This window comes from Aquila chrysaetos, chromosome 5 (assembly GCF_900496995.4).
Source record: "Aquila chrysaetos chrysaetos chromosome 5, bAquChr1.4, whole genome shotgun sequence".
Lineage (NCBI taxonomy): Eukaryota > Metazoa > Chordata > Aves > Accipitriformes > Accipitridae > Aquila > Aquila chrysaetos.
Genome location: NC_044008.1, coordinates 74,292,301 through 74,308,207, shown reverse-complemented (window position 1 = coordinate 74,308,207; position 15,907 = coordinate 74,292,301).

Sequence of the window (15,907 nt, the reverse complement as noted above, 5' to 3'; positions counted from 1 at the left end):
AGTTTTATTGTTCTTTATCTTATCTGTCTATACCATGCTTACATTATATTGAGCTCAGGCATCATACTTTTTGCTGATCATCTCCATGGAAGAGAAATATTTCCCCTTCCTCCTCAACACATGATTTGGCTCTGTGTTTTGTGTTATTTTGTCCCCTCCAAAGCACTGGAGACTGGAGATTCAGCAGCAATTGTATGAGACGTGGACTTGCATGCGGTTCATTAGCACTTCCGGACCTCGCTAACACCATCTCAGTGAATCATTATTTGTTATTATACATAATGCAGTGTTTGCTTGTTGGCATAGAGATTATCCGTGAAAAAACTCCAGCTTGTTCTTCCACCCACACGCCAAGCAGAAAAGCATATAATGCAACTGTTGGAAGAAACAGATTGATGACACATTACTCTTGTCTTGATGAACTTAGAATCCAAAAAAAGACGTTCCCAATAGGCAAGAGCAATAAACTAAAAGCAGGAAGGGAAAAGAACAAAGGCAGTGAGTGACAAGATTATGCTCTTGTTTCTGCCAGCTACACATAACAGATTTTTCTGGACAGTGTGAAAAAAAAAAATGCTTTACTGAAAATAGAACCAATAAATTTGCAAGCTTACCTTCAAGACAGCTGTTGCAGACAGGAGAATCACACCTGCTTACCCCAGCAGTGAATCTCTCCTGAAAATTTGGGGTAATTGGTCAAACTTCAAACTTTTCTGGGGTCTTCCATGGGGCTATTCAGAAGGTTCCAATTTCCCTGGAAAATTTCAGACAGAACATGGGAATGGTTTTATATTTTGTCCATATGAAAAGTTTTTTTTCTACTGTTCATTTTTCAGAGCCAATCTGCACGTTGGAACAAGGACGACTTGTCAATCATAACAATAAAAAATAAGATGGGTCCAAACCAAAACCACAGATCCTGAACACCCCCAAAGTTAGTCTGATGTTCTGCATCTTGTGGCTCAGATCATATCTACTTGAAAAGTTTCTTAAAAACAGCTTGATCCAACACTGAATCTGCCAGATATCTGGAGAAGTCTTACACCATCAGCCAAACCTGGTAGCTCGATTTCTTTGTACGTCACCACAGCTAAGAAGCAAACAGAGAAACGGGAGGAATTTGCCAGAAGTTCATCTACCAAGGAAACTATCAGATGATGTTAGATGAATATACACTGTTTTTAAATGCAAACTCAGTCCTTGCTTACATTAGTTCCAGCTTGATTTTAAATGAGTAAGGTAGACTAGTATAAGCAATGCAGAAGCATTCCTGGTCTTTTTTATTCCCATCCTCCATGATGCACAGATTAAGCCAAATTAAAGAGAAATGTTTGCTGGCAAGTCTTTAGAAAATTTTGGAACCAAAGGTTATTCTAATGGATAAATCCCAAGGCAACAAACGTCATAAAGTTGCTTACACTGGACCACAAGTTAAAGGGAATTATTTTTATTTATTTAATCTACTTAATAACTGAAAGAGAGGAAAAAAAATCCCAACAAAACCCTCTTTCTGCACTTTTGATTAGGCAGTGTTCATCCATCCGTCAAGAGCTCATGATATTTGGTGAGCAGTTCTTGTTTAGAGAGCCTGGAGAACGATACTAGCAGTGAAAATTAAAAGTTTCTGTTTATCCACTATTTGGGTATCATAAGGGCAGTTTCAGCACATGGCTTTCCTGGCCAGAAACACAGCAGTGACACAAAGAAGCCAGTCTCTGTAGAATAAGATAACAACCCCTGGATTTTATGGCTTAAATATTGGGCCTCTTCCACAGGCACCTAAGGTACATGTGGAGACTGGGAAGAAAGCATCGGCTGAAGAAATGTCAGTCTTGTGCACAGAGCTGGGAACATAGATTTGAAAATCTGATTTTGCTGTTGTTGGCAGGTGCCAACAATTCCAACACAGCAGCAACATTTCGCAGTGACACGATTAGCATTGGACATCACACAGAGGATACGCCGGCAAACGTGAATGAGCTGATCAACAGCCGCTGGTGGCAGAAACATCAGCATCATCTCCAAGATGGGAACGTAGACGTTAAATAGTGATTCCACATAACACAGAAGCAGAGAGAAACTTCATTTATGAAATTAAGTAGACGCTTGGAGTCTGCTCACTATCTCAGATCCCACTCCTCTCTTCTTCAAAGCAGGAGGCACCAGATTCCTCGGGATGAGAACGCTTGCAAGGTGAGCATCCAGGCTGCTGGATGCTCATCCCAGCTGATCCAAGACATCCAGCCCCAACTCCAGCAAAGTCCCTCAATCCCATCCCCAATCCTGTAGGGGGGCTGATAAAGTTATAGGCAAAAACTTTAGGTAGCATACAAGTAGACTAACAGCCATAGGAAACATGGGAAATATTTCATTTGAGAAGGATATACCAGGAAAACAGCTGAGACAAACAATGATGGAACTGAAAAGACAAAGGGAGGAGGGGAAGGGTAGTAAAAAACCAAATAAAGCTCGCTCAACTTCATTTCAGTTTCCAGAAGTGCTGCTTTGAATCTGAATCAAATCTTATGCCCAGATTCAAGTTTTTTACAATCCAGTGAAATCTTTTTGTTGATACCCCATTCAGAGCTTTTCTGCTATCATCTTTAAGGATATTTTGTATCCCTTCTTGAACTGCAAACAGGAAACGGATAGGGAAAATAAACCTAAAATCAGCCTTAAAGCCTATTCTTATCAATCAACTAGGCATTTTTTACTTCAGGACAAAACATTAAAAATTACAATAAAATTGTAGTATCAAGCTGTAGAAACATCATACTTCTTACTGCAAGTCCATACGTCCGGAGAGGTCACCACATGAGCGTCAAATCACAGAAGATTTTTAAAATGCCATAGCTTGGGGCAATTTGGGCAACTATCTGGGGTTTCTAAAGACAGAAGGGCAACACTCCTTCAGGTACTTTAAAAACACCAGCCACTTTAGGCATTTCTACTGATTTCAACTGTCTTTCAACTTCATACAGGACAGTAAGCAGTTACTTGGGTTTTTTAATAGGTGTTTTAAAACTTGTGGTATGTGGTTGTTTCTGGACTGGATGTTTCCTTGGATCTTACTAACTATGGATTACGTGACCATTTCGGACTGCAGGGGATTAGAAACTTGCTGACTCAGCTGATGCCCTCCAATCCAATGACCCTAGATTCCTAAAAATCAGAGGATACTTTCAATTTTTAAAATATATTGAAGTTTCTATGTGAAATGTAAGGTACGCGTTCCCCTTCCCAAAATGTTCTTCAGGAGAATGTAAATGCATGCAAATTAATCATAATAATCCATATCCACATCCATTTGGATGGGGCAGTAGAATATACACGCCCACGTGGTATTTTAGTTGAAAACAATCCCATAGAATGGGAAGCAAAAAGGAAGGTGGGCGACTTGGTTGGACTTTTAAATATTTTTTTATATTAAGTGAATTTAGCTGAGCACACATTTTGAAGGGCTGTTCTGAGGCTGATGCTAATGGCTTTGCCAAACCCCCAAAATAACTTACAAACGTAATGGTCTGAGGGATGGTTGAGCAGCATTTGCTGAATGCTAAATTCAGTTCATTGGAAAGAGGTATTTTGGCCTTATGAAAACAGCCCATTTAATATGGACACATGAGCAGAATAGAATAGACTAAGAAACTTGAAGATTATTTCAACAGCAGCTGGGCTGGTATTTATGGAAACACAGTGATGTGTACAAAACAATAAGGACATTCTTGTGGCACTGATGCCTTCATTTTCTGTTGTTCATACTTGTTCTGGGTAAAAAGAGGTGGGAATAACAGGGCCTTTTTTTCAGGAACAGAGATATTTAGAAACCGTGTTTTTTTGCTTCCAACCATAGGTGAAGCTAGCTGAAGAACGAGGAGTTCCTGAGAGTTGCCAGTTTGATGTATGAACTGTGTTTTCCATCTTGTCTTACGAGTTAAAAGAGAAAAATACATGATTTTATTTGCTATCCTTCTCTCAAGGTATTTGGGTAACTGCTTGTTTTAGTCCTCATTAAACATGCTATGTAACTGTGTAAAGATACCTGCAAGTCTTCTGATTCAGCAGGAAGTGGGGTTATTTCATATGGGAGTGCAGCACATTAATCTAGAATGGCAACATATACTCATAAATATCATACAGTCAGGCTCGATGTGGAGAGACTACAGAGCACGGCTACCCTTTGCAGACTTGTCTTGACTCTCATGATCAAAGCTCCAATCAATCACCCGAGCCCAGGCAGCCGCCCAAGCTAGGAGACGCCGTGCTAGACCCAGAGTGCCCTAATGGAGTCATGACTTTAAACCAGCAAGCACCTGGCAAAGGAACAAACAAAACGTGATTGTATCTTACATGGAGCCGAGGGGAGCCTCTGCCCGCCGAACGGAGGTGAGGTTAGATGGAGTGCGAGGTCATCGCCAGGTTTTCTTTGAGGACCAGAACGTCTAGGTGGTTCAACCCACCAGTGACAGCATTTGGGTTTTTTCTGAAGAAAAAAGCATGGCATTGCTGTTGTGGAGATTATCGGGACTCCTGTGAGTATCCGCAGGAGAGGAAATGGAAAGTGGAAATGGAAATTCCTAGCGTGAATGGTACAGGGTTCAGATCTAGGTGACAACACCTAGACAGCATCTCTTTCCAAAGGAAGACTTCGACTGTCCTGAACCAAAGCTTTGCTCTTCTTGCTAAAAAGCTGTGGGGCAAGAGGGTTTCCATGTTAGTTGTCTTTGTGTTTGGAAGCCAAACTGGATTGGTGACTTCCCCACGCCTTCTACTGATGTCTGAATAACATTGTGCATATTTGTAAATTTTTTGAGAGATTACTCACAATAAAAATAAACTACTGGTTTGTGTAACAAATTTAAGATGACCGCATGTGGAAACCAAAGCAAGTAAATAAGTTTTTTTCTTGTAACTCTTGATAATTATTGCTCACATTTGAAAGAAAAAAAAAAAATGGGCAAAGTCTTAAACGACTGTGGGTTTCCATGTTGCCTTAGTACTTGAAAACAAGTTTTTGACCTAAACCAAATAATGAATTTGGAAGCCTGCTTCTCCAGTCATGATTTTTGATCAGAAAGCTAGAACCACTTTAGATAAATTTTGCTGATACTTTAACACAATATATCATGGCAACTACAGCCCCTGCCCTCCAGAACTACCACAGGCTGAGGAACAATCTTTCAAGGACAACATAGTATGTGACATACAATGATCTCAGCTGTAATGTTATTTCCTCACAAAAATACTGCTTCTCTCCTTATTCCCCATGAAAACAATAAACCACCACACATGCACAACCTGAGGTTCAGTAGAACTATCACCTCCAGCTCCCAAGCTTTTTACTCATATCCATCACTGGGATGCATATAGGAACCAACCAAAATCCCCTTTTTTAGTGAACAGTGCACCTAGCATTAGCTCCAGGCAGACCATACCATAAAGAGTTTACTATCAAAACTCAAGCACACAAATGGTCTGCATTTTACAGGTAGACAGCTGAGGCAGAGAGAGATTTAGGGTGGATTTGTTTTTCCTGCACTTTGGCCATCTAAAAATTAGGCATCTAGTCCAAACCAGTTACCTAAACTCTCTGTAATTAATGGAGGAGACAGACATATCCAGAAAACAATTCAGCCCACTCGTCTTGGACAGCTATCTAACAGAGGGATGATTCATCCGCCCGTTGATTATCGAGGGAGTCTACATAACTTGGATGACTAGGGTTAGGTTAGACGAATCCCATCTCACCCATTTGCCCACCGTTGTGTAATATCCTGCAGTGCAGGTAGGAAACCAGCCCAGACTGACTGCATTTGTGCTGTCGTTTTTCTTTTGCAAGAGTTTGCTCCAAACCCCACTCAGATGCAAAGAAGTCCCCTTTTGAACGCAGTGCCAATGTTGCAGTGCTCATGCTCCTTTTCCTCTCTTTGCCCTGGGGCAATCAATGCTTTGAACCAAGCTCAGGAAATATGGAAAGTCCGAGAACAAGTCACATGGGCTTTTATCTCTTGGAAAGATGTCAGGACATCACTTTAAAGTGCCACAAAAAAAGATGCTGCTTGGGAAAGAGAATTTGACAGGGCTAGCTGTCAAACACAGTAAGAAAAATCACCCAATGTGAGGGTCTATAGAAATTGATAATTAATTTCTTAATACCAGGCAGCTGCACATACAGATCTCCAGTGCCTGCCAAGGAGTGGCATAATCCAGGCAGATTTGTCCCACTATTAAAACAGAAGGGTGGGGCAGCGTCCTTATCACCATCTAAAGTTACTGAACAAATTTAATTTGTATTATTCATGGTGTTATAGCTGTCTGTAAGGTGCCAATGGCAGGTATCTTGTGCTAGGCATTTCCTGGGGGAAAGGAGCACCCAAGATTTCTGCTTCACAAAGGGAAGACAGACATTGAGAGACAAAAAGCTCCATCACCCACTCTATTATACAAATAGGCAATCAGACCTCTCCTTGCTTCTTTGCCAAGCTACATGCTCGCAGAGCTCACCGTGAGGGCTGCAGGGCTGAGTGCTTTCAGCAGACAGCAGGAACTACAAAATTGCCTGCAGTGCTCCAGGTACCCCAGCAACGACTGGTACCAGCTGCTCTAGCAGACACCTTACAGCAGCCAGATATGGGATAACATAACACTAAGAGAGATTTCTTTCTATAGTCGGCGAGTCGGAATTTGGACTGAGTCCTGAAGAACAAGAACATAGAGCTAAATTAGTCTGTAACATTTCCAAGTGTTGGTGCTACGCGCTCTGGACCATTAATGACTGAAGTCCTTGGAAGCCCTCATCTCCCCGGACAGCACACAGATGCTCTGAAAAGGTTACCTCACGTCGCTCCAACTTTAGGAAATGCACGCCGAGATAGCTTTCAGTCTCTGCCACCCACACCCCTACGCTGATATCGTGATAATTCACAGCTACTCCTGTGGAACGCATCCAACGGCACAAAAAAACCCCTCACATTAAAACAAACAAAAACAACAAAAACCACAGCGAGCTTTAAGGGAGGAATGGATTAGAGCAACGCATGACTCTATTTTCCCCAACACTTCTCCCACTCACAGATACTGAATGAGATCCCAGTCTCTTATTTAACTCTGCTTACTGTCAAGACTTCGGAAAAAGGGCTACTGCAGCTTACATTTTGCAGACTTCATTGCCATGCCAGCTCACACCTTCTAAATCCCAACTCTATTTACATGAGGGTGGGGCATGTAAATCCATGGAGGAATTATTCTAACAAAGCAACCTACTGCCACCATTTGATCAGAACAAGCTTTGCAGGACAAAGTACTGCGCTTGCTTGCAAGGGCCATTTGTCTTAATCGGAGAAGTGGAAAATACTTAATTGTATGCAAGCCTGCAGTACTCTGCAAAGAAAGAAGCATTATGCTACTGGTTAAATGCACTGTGAATATAAATTTGGAGCTGTGTCCATCCTGGGGGCTTAAGGAAGGAAGAATAAGCAAATACAGCCAGACTGTAAATGCGGTCCCTAAAATATCCCAGGTACACGACACCTAACATGCACATGCTGACCAGCCGTCTCCATTATTTTAATGAGCTTTTTTCCTATTCCGATGATTGCCAAGAGTTATGCACAAGGACGACTATAGTACAAATTGCTACAAGAAATATTGCAAACAGAATACCACAGAGACTGTACTATGAGGTGGAAAGCATTGGAAGGAGTGGACAACTGATGGTTTCTTTTCTTTTATCTTTTTAGTGTTTTCAACGCTGGAACCATCCAATAAGCAAGCTATGGAAATATCATCATCTCGGGAAATAAAGCAGTGCAACTGAGCAAGAGGAGGTCATTGCATTTCCAGTAATGTGTGCCTAGAGGTAGGCACACACGTGCATACATATCTGGGAGTTTGAAAAAGCCCTTTTGGCACTTAGAGCCTGTAAAAAGTGGTACAAGAGTACCAAGAGCGTGAAGCTGTGGGAACTTTGTCGCTGAATTCAAATCAGATTGGCACGCAGCGAACATGCGTATCACCCTGTACCTTTTCAGATACTGCAGCGTTATAGGTCACAGACAGCAAACTTCAGCAGGCTTAGGAGCCACCTAAAGTCCCAGCCAAGCACTGGGGTAACCACGCCAAGGAGTCGTGTTTGTGCTAACAGACCCCATGGGGCTTTGCCTTCCCCCCAGGCACACTCAGACCAACACTGACAGTCTGGGATCCAGCTTTCCCAAAAGAAGATAGCACTGCCTTGTGCACCACGTCCATCTGCTGAGCCACCATTCAGCTGCTGGTGCCCTCAGGTACTGACTGTGTTCTTTTTAGCCCAGCTTTGGGCAGTTTCTCATGTCACCGTGTGCATGGGTAGCAAGAGGAGTCCTGGCGATCATCTCACGTACAGTTCTACAGCTGCCTCTATGCTGGCTTTGCAGAAACTACCTCTGTTCTGAAGTACATTTCTGTTTCTATAGCTCTCCGCGTGGTTTTGAATCTTAGACAGCCTTGGTAAGACGATGATCTAAACTGACCTAAATTCCAGGTCAAGCAAAATTTAGGTTAATTTCACTGATGTCATTTTAAAATTTTAATTGGCATAAACCCTCTGGGGCAGGGACTTTTTCCAGGGAGTGCGTGTACAAGCTAAATCCGCTGATGGAGTCACACAGTCTCTGAAACCCCCGATTTCCAAACTTTTTTCATATTTACCCTTTACGCATTCATATCAGGGTATTTCCTTCCTACCACCTCAGGAAAAAGAGGTACACACATGCTCAAAACAGGGGATGAAGGGAGTGATGCTAACAGAATCCTGCCAGAAGCAGCCATTTCTGCAGATTGAAAGATCAGGAAAACATAAATGCAAACAGAGAGCCCATTAAACACTGGTGGAAAAATGGAAGCCCTGGAAAGTCTCCAATATAACTAAAAAGCAGTCCAGGACTGGAGTGATTCTGTGTTTGTTTTCTGTCCATTTTTCATGGTTTGCTCATTGTCACTTCGAACTCTCCCAATATCATTAATACAGCTGACCAATGTTATTTCTAAGAAAAATATTTTCATTAAAAAAAGACATTTTCCTGAAAATAATTCTTCTGAATGTGATGATATATTGTTGAAATACTCCTTTTTCTATAAACAATTGACTTTTTTTTAAGCAATGTTTGTTGAAAATTTTACTGGAAATATTACCAAATCTTTGTCAATTAATCACGTATGTAGCATTTTTACTTTACAAAATATGTTGGAAGGAAGTGTAAAATAGGGCCATCTGTAATACGATGAAATGCAAGCAATGTTGCTTGCGGGAGCACAATAGTTCATGTTTTAAAGTTTTGCGTGGTTCTAATAATCATCCCCAAAATTCACGCTAGTTACAGTACTGCAACTCAAGTACGTGCTGACAAGGAGGGGAAGGTTGCTCAGCAGACCTTTATTTCGAATGGGCATCTTTGAGCTCCTGTTCTGCCATCTGTGCTACCTTCCTTCTTGGAGACATTGGGTGGATGGACTCTTCTTTCCCATACCACCAAAATGACGAATCGCATCTGTTTTCCTCACTTTCCCCTTTCCAACAAAGATTGGCATCAACTATGCCAAAAGTTCCCTGTTTTCATACTTTTTCTATCGTGCTATTATATTATGGATGCTCAACTCCACCTATGGACTAATTAAATCCATAAAACTATCTCCAAATTAATCTCCTGGCAAGGTTAAGAAGATAACATGAGACATACTGACACTGAGACACATGGCGATGGATAGACTGGGAAGAGCTCAGTGCCTTCAAGACCCCAGAAACCTGGTCCAAGTGATGAGGAACGAACGGGTGTCCCCCAAGGCGATGCAGGGAGGTGGCTCTCCAGCTGGGCCACAGCCATCCTGGGGCAGAAGCACCTCTCCCATGGGCAGAGCGAGGTGGGACTACCCCAGGTACTACAGGGATTAGGTGTGGCAAGGGAAAAAAAAAAAAAAAAAAAAAAAAATTAGGAGTAGCCAGAAAATGACATACAGGGGATGAATTGTGACTAGTTTAGGGGGAAAGAAGGTTCCTCAGCTACGTATTAAAGAAATATCTTAATCACAGTAATAGCTTAATTTTGTGTGTAATTACAACTGTGCTCTTCCCTCGGTCCCCCACCCTGTCAGTGGTTAATTTTGCACACACTGTGTGCACATTAAATATTACCTTGCCATATACATGGGGTACTTATTGACACAGATGCAGTGCACTTTAAAACGGGAGGGGAGGGGGAAGGGAATGGGGAAGCACTGGAGCCAGGACACAGGGCCCAGCCCCACTGCAATGGTAATTTGTGGTTTTTCCTCCAACGTTTAGTAGCCACAAAGAAGTCTTAGAAATTTCTGGTCAGAACCAGGACTCCCCTGTTCCTCTGCAGACGAAACACTGAGCCCTTACACTCCAACCCAATAAATATTTCATCTGGTTTGGAGGGAGAAGGGGTGGAGTCCTGCAGAAATTGTGTTTCACAAATGCAAACGACAGCTCAGACCCTCTAAAAGCCAAATCCTACCTTACCTCCCACCTCCGCGCGCGTGTGCATGAACACACGGGCATCTGTGCAGGCACGGGCGTACAGGGCGCTGGGAAGGGGAAGCCTGGGTGGTGTTGGTGCTGATGGGCAGGCACGGCAGCTGAGCACGTCCACAGGGCTCCCCACGGAACACTGCGATAAACGGGAGAACCCATACTGGTAACTGAACGGTAAAAACATCACACACAGAGAGGGAACTCAGAACCCAAGCAAGTCTGCAAAGATTCAAAATACATTAAGAGACAGAAATAGAAGTTTAAAACTCTCAGCCCTCCAGAGATGCTAATCAATAACCAGTATTATGATGCCAGTATAGAGGACAGATTTCTGAAAAGCTATTTACTTCACCTTCTCCTGTTTTACTCTTTGTTAGTTCGGTCAGATTTTGGTGCCAAGTTGGAGCATTACCCTTAAGTTTGATCATCCCTCCTTGCTCCGATTCAAATAGACATCGTGATCAATGACTTCTTGGCCAAAGAGATGTAGGACAAACTTCTGAAGTGTCTGTACACCGGTTTGTACTGCGTGCCTTCAGGTAGTCCTTGGGATGCAAAGCACAGCACCAGTATTCAATCCAGTAGGAGACAATTTAATTTAAACACTAAAATAAAAGAAATTAAAGGGTCAGAATAAAAGTTAGCAAATAAAGAGTAAAATTACTATCTAAAAGTATTATACCAGCATTCTCAACAGAAAGGATGTTCAACAAAACATGTTGCAAAGAAGGATTTCAAACCACCGGGTAATGTTGTACATGCGAGCAGGAAGGTTTTCTGCAAACAAGCGCATAGGAGACAAACCAGTCTCGTGCATACGTAATCAGTCACATTTATGTCTTGAAGAATACCTTACCCTTACATCTGGTGTGAAAAACTGACATCCCTATACACATTCCTGTGCGTTTAACTGTAGGTGCGTGACTCTCCTCGTGTTTCTGCAAAGATCTGATACCTCCTTTGACTGAGGCACTGCCACTTATCCCAGTGTGGTATGTTGCTAAATTTTCAAGAGGCAAATGGCTCTCTAGGAAGCTTTAACTGCTAATAGTAAAATCTTGAAAGACTCTCATAAAAAAAAAAAAGCTAAGCAGCCAACATCATAAAGACTCATCTTATGAACTGCTGCAGCTCTCCAAAGAAAATAAAATATAAAAGGCATGATGTCCTCCAGTGAGACAATGAGGAAGAGAAACCTACGTCTGTACTCTCAGTAACAGAAGAATAATTTCATTTTATATATTGACATAGCAACATTCAAAAATTCCTGTTGGCCTAGCACCAAAGTAAATCATCTATACAACCATTCTGGACAAATAAGCTGTGATAAAGAAAGGGTTTGAAGTCAATACACAGAGTTAAGTAAAATCTCCATGAGTTGTTGAACTGGAAGAGAGAAACCTATCCAGATCTGCATTTCCAAAGTAAGCTGAAGAGAGATGGACATGGGAATTTGCAGGAGGATTGTTTTCCCATAGCCCATAATCACTACCAGGAATAAATCAGGGGCAGAAATTATTTAGGGCAAGACTCTAATCTAGTGCTAAGTGCTTTTAACGCTGAAGGGAAATGCCCAAATCGCTCTCCTGTCGCTGGCCTCTGAGGGATTTATACTCAGTTTTTAATAGTTGTTACTGAGAGGAAGATTTAACTCCTGCCCCAGCTCATCCCAGCCCTCTATGACTGATAAAATTCAGTGTATGCTGAAAGTTTGGAGTATATAGGAGACAGTCCCATAATTCTGGAGAAATCCAGCCACGTCACTCTCCATGAGCCCGTCCCAGCCTGATGCAGCAATGCCCCCCTCTGTATCTCCATAAACAACTTCCACGCAACAGGCACATCCCAAACCCCATGAAATCAAGTCGAAGACAAATACGCAGGAATAGAAACCAGTGCAAGCTGCAATCAGAGGAGTCTCTCAGTAAATGACATAGTTAATAGCTCCCAAAGATTTAATGTTTTATCCTTTACTTAAACTCCGACTGGCCCCTTGTATTACTTAGGGACTAAAAGCCGCAGGTTACTGTATTATCTCGTTTTGCCCCATTAATTCTTCGGACTGTCAGGCTCCTCCTGAAATGCTGAGACTCGGGTAAGTTAGCTGTCCTCACCGCATTTCAGAACAGATGAACGGTGTCAGGATCAGGTCATATACAAGCTACGTGACTAAAATATTCATACTAACAACAACAACAACAAAAATGAGTGCCGCAGATGCTCAGGTCAGCACGCGAGAGCTCGTGTAGCTGATCCCCTTCTGCAAGTGCAGCAACATCAACCTCAAGGGAGCTGGGCAAAGCGTTTGAGCATCACTTTATTGGTGCGTTTCTCCGGACCCGAAGGTCAGAGGTTTGGGGACCGCTCTGACTGATCAGCCCTTTGTTTATTTTCAGACTGAACCGATTAGTGTAAAATAGCAAACAGTCTTTCCGCAATCTGCTAGCAAAACTTGTCTGGGTGTTAGCTTGAATTTTGTGGGCCATGTTGGGGATTTTCTGGGCCAAGCCATTAAGTTCAGGTTTCACTTCATTATGAGTAGCCTGATTAAAAGAAAAGCCAACACATTTTCTAAATGGACTTGTGGGAATTTCTCTTCTTTAGTAGCCTTTGGGTGAACATGCCATTGGTAAATATCTATGTATGGTTTTCTAACCCCAGAACAAAAAAGGAGTCGTCCTTTATGCAGCGTTTACGACAGGGATTTGTTATTTTTCATAGAAAATGGCCTCACATCAGTCAAAAGTTGGTATAAAATCTAAAATGGCCATTTACTTTTGGTATGATTGATAACATAAAGACAGATTAAAAAAAGTTTGCGTTTGGTTTGGTTAGATGTTGATACCATTTCTAATTTGGTAATGTATTGATTATTATTAACAGGAACAAAAGGTATTAGATTTGTACAAACTACAAACAGAATGTACAAGTGATTACGAAAAGACCACCTAGTTTCATTATCTGAACTTACAAAAAAGTACAGACAATAAGAAGGGAAGAGTTCTGAAACCTGAATAAAACTCAGTGGTTCAGCTCAATGATTTTTTTAACTGCCTTTGAAAAAAATCTTCAGATTGACAAGATGACAAGAAAAAACAAATCTTTCCCATATTCCCCCAGTCTGAGTAAGTTAAGTTATATCTAACGATGCAGGGAAAGTAATTATTGTATTTTAAGTACCTGATTTTAATATTGATGGTGTCTCTCAAGTTAAGTGAAAAGAAAGGCTGAAATTGGAAATAGACTTTGTTTCGTAAATTTATGAAAAGCTGAAAATATCATACTGTTTAAAATGATAATAAATCAGCCTAGATCCTGAAGCGTATTTATTATGCTTGGAATTAGCAATAATAAAACCAAAGCTTCTGCAATATTCACGGTGGAATTTATGGAAATAAAATGAACCTCCACAGTTTGATTTTGCGCTTAATGCATTGTCATATTTTTGGACCCAAGGCGCTTCTAAAATTACATTACTTGAAAAGCCGTAATAAGCGCATTGAAGTGTAAATGGACGTATTTTTATCTGGGGTTTACGCGAGGCCGGTGGTCTCCCTTTGCTCCTCTCCCGGCGCAGACAGAGAGAGGCACAGCCTTTCTGCAGCGCAGGGCCCGTGCCTGCCCTGGCACGCTCACCAACAGAGCGAGATGTGTCCAACGTGCCCCGAAAGAGAGGTCACTCCAATGCCGCCTCGGCTTTGCATTTTTCAAAGCCAGAGTGGTTTCAGGAACAGGAGCTGCGAATAACTCTCAAATGAAGTGAAGCTGTATGTAGGTTCCAAAAATAAAACGGCATTTCCATATGCTGATTTTTGCTAAGTTTATCAATCTCTTTCTTGTTTTTTCTTTGTAACCTATATATCTTGCAACATTTTTTAAAAAATAAACTTTTTTCCTTAGTCCTTTTACCTCCGGAAACCCAGTAGCCTGGTTCTGCAAACCTTCTCACGTATTCACTTTCCATTAAAAAAAAAGAAAGATTTAAGCATAACTCCATGAGGGAGTCTCTCCCTGGGATAGCCTCAAACAGGGCTATCACTACCTCCTCCAAGACAAAAAAAAAAAAAAAGAAAGAAAAAAGTATTTCTGAGAAGACTCACATCCAATTCCTTTGAAGTAATATTAGCTGAGAAAAATTTGGACATGATTTAGACCTACATTTTAATGTTTACCAGTTGGCTGTAGCAATCTCCATTACGCCATAAACAGATGATTCCGACATCATCTGAGAAAGAAAATGTATTAATAGGAGCAACTCTGGAGAACGAAACATCCTGTTTTTTCAAGTATCTCAAAGAGTTTAAACATATGTGGTTAGTGGAACATAAACAAATAAATAAAGTGAAAACAAATAAAATTAGTTCTTATATGAATACTTTCCATGCTAAAGGGAGCGGGATTTTAGAAAACATTCTGTAAACAGGAACCTGCAGAAACATACCCAAAATCCAAATGGATTTTTTTCTTCTCCACTACGGGCTCGGTGAAATGCTGATACAGAAATGCATCTAACAGCTACCATGCACATTAACTTTTTTTTTTTTCCTATTTGTATTGCAACTATGAGTTGTTTTTTCCCCCCTAAGACGCAACATCCCTAGCTTGACTTAGAAAGACTCGCTGGGGTTCACATTCAAACCAGGCTGGACAAGGCTTCATGTGAATATTGTCTAACTTACGGTGGAAAACGTGCACACAAAATATGGTTTTGATGAAACTAAGCCACTTCAGCTCAAGGTTTGCATTAAGGTTTTCATTAGTTCGAACCTGAAATGCAAAGTTGAACACTGGCTTACAGCCTTACGTGAGTATGAATAATACAGACCTCGTTCACAGACCTCCGAGTGCCACATGTCATTTAGCTTCACTCTCCCACACTTTCACATGCCTTTAATTGTAACTTACTAAACCAATCAAGACATGATCCTTAATCAAGCTTTTTTTTTTTTTTTTCTAAACTATAATGCACAACATTAGCTGTGTTCATATGAGTTATTACCAGTAAGGGGAAAATAAAAGGAGCTTTTTGAAAACAGGAAACAACCTATGGATCTCTGGCATCACGCTGCTATCAGGCTGCCAGTTAACTACACGGTAGCTCACGATAGGGATGAAACGCTGAAATACAGCACTTGCTTCTCCCGGGATATAGAGAGAGAGGAAGGAAAGGAAAAACAAACAGTCTGGGAACGGGGGTGTTGGCAGCAGCGGCAGAGCTGAACGCGATGAGCTGCCGGTTGTCTCAGCCCATGCACCCGCTCCCCAGACCTGCTCGCTCCTCTGGGAACTTGCTCAACCCCTACTCCAAGGCTTAGTTTCATGCACATTATTTGCCAGATTAATTAAGCAGAACACACGCTCATTTTCTTCCTTTGC